General features: G+C 33.8%; 1 pseudogene; it reads left to right on the plus strand.

The window, feature by feature from the left end:
• The first annotated feature begins 845 nt into the window (after positions 1–845).
• On the plus strand, positions 846–1325 carry LOC122216934 (annotated as a pseudogene).
• Positions 1326–1537: the final 212 nt, after the last annotated feature.

Below are 1537 nucleotides of genomic sequence, written 5' to 3' on the forward strand. Positions count from 1 at the left end.
TCATGCTCTGTCTCTCTCTGTCCCAAAAATAAAAAAAAAAAAAAAAATAAAATAAAATATATGTTCTAAATATAATAAATATGCTCAAGGGTGGAGAGGAAAAAAAGAACATAATTAGGAGAGAAATAGCATTTATAGAAAAGAAAAGCATTTATATTTATATTTTTATAGAAATATAATATTTAGAAATATAAATATAGAAATAGAAATAGAAATATTTATAGAAAAGAATAGCATTTATAGAAAAGAACAAAAAGAATTTTTCCAAATGAAAAATGTAATAGCTGAGATGCAAAATTCACTGGGTGAGAATAAAATAATGTAAGAGATTGGAAGGAAAAAATAGAGGCAGGGGAGAACTTAAAGGCATAGGACTATTTAGGCCTAAGTATAAAGATAAAAAAAGAAAAAAAAGACTGAAAGAAAATGAACAGTATTAGTTACCTGCAAAGCACTATCATGTAGTGTAGCATATGTGCAATTGCAGTTCTAGAAAGAGAAGGGCAGAAAACAATTTTAAGGAATAATGTTTCCAAATTTGATAGATGCCAATAATCCACAAATCAAAAAAAAAAAAAAAAAAAAGGAAAAGCTCAGTGAATCTTATGTAGGCTAATCACAGATATGACCATAGCAAGAAATATTTTAATAAATTTTTTGAAATCCAGGAATAGTGAGAAATTTAAATTTTATTATAAAAGCAGCCAGAGAGAAAAGAAACACAATACAAATAGAAAAACAAAAATATACATGGTCATCTCTCAAAAGAATAATGTTACCCAAATGAAAGTGAAACAGTGGCCTTGCACACACAGCCACCTTGGAGGTACCCATGCTACCCAGCCATGGTCAACCCCAGCATATTCCTTGGATAGTGATTCCTTGGGCTGTGTCTCCATTGAGCTGATTACAGACAAAGTTCCAAAAACAACAGAAAATTTCCTTCTCTGAGCTCTGAGGAGAAATGATTTGGTTATAAAAGTGCCTGCTTTCACAAGATTATTCTGGGATTTAAGTGCAAGGGTCGTGACTTCACATGCCATGATGGCACTGGGAAGAAGTCAACCTATGGGGAGAAATTTGATGATGAAAATTTCATCCTGAAGCATACAAGTCCTAGCATCTTGTCCATGCCATATGCTAGACCCAACATAGATGATTCCCAGTTTTTAATCATCACTGCAAAGACTGAGTAGTTGGATGGCAAGCATGTGGTCTTTGGCAAGGTGAAAAAGGGCATGAATATTGTGGAAACCATGGAGAACTTTGGGCCCAGGAATAGCAAGAACAGCAAGATCCCCATTGCTGACTGTGGACAAATCTAATAAATTTGACTTGTGTTTTATCTTACTTAACTACCAGGCCATTCCTTCTATTGCTCAGAAAAGTACCCCTTTGCCTCAATCTGCTCAAAATATCCATAATCTTTATGCTTTCATTACAATTCTGTGGCCTCCATATTTTCCTTATTCCCCTCCAAGTCTGGCTGGATTGCCGATTTAAGGCTTTGATGGTGAAATAAAAACTAAACACAACA

Source organism: Panthera leo, chromosome B1 (assembly GCF_018350215.1).
Source record: "Panthera leo isolate Ple1 chromosome B1, P.leo_Ple1_pat1.1, whole genome shotgun sequence".
Lineage (NCBI taxonomy): Eukaryota > Metazoa > Chordata > Mammalia > Carnivora > Felidae > Panthera > Panthera leo.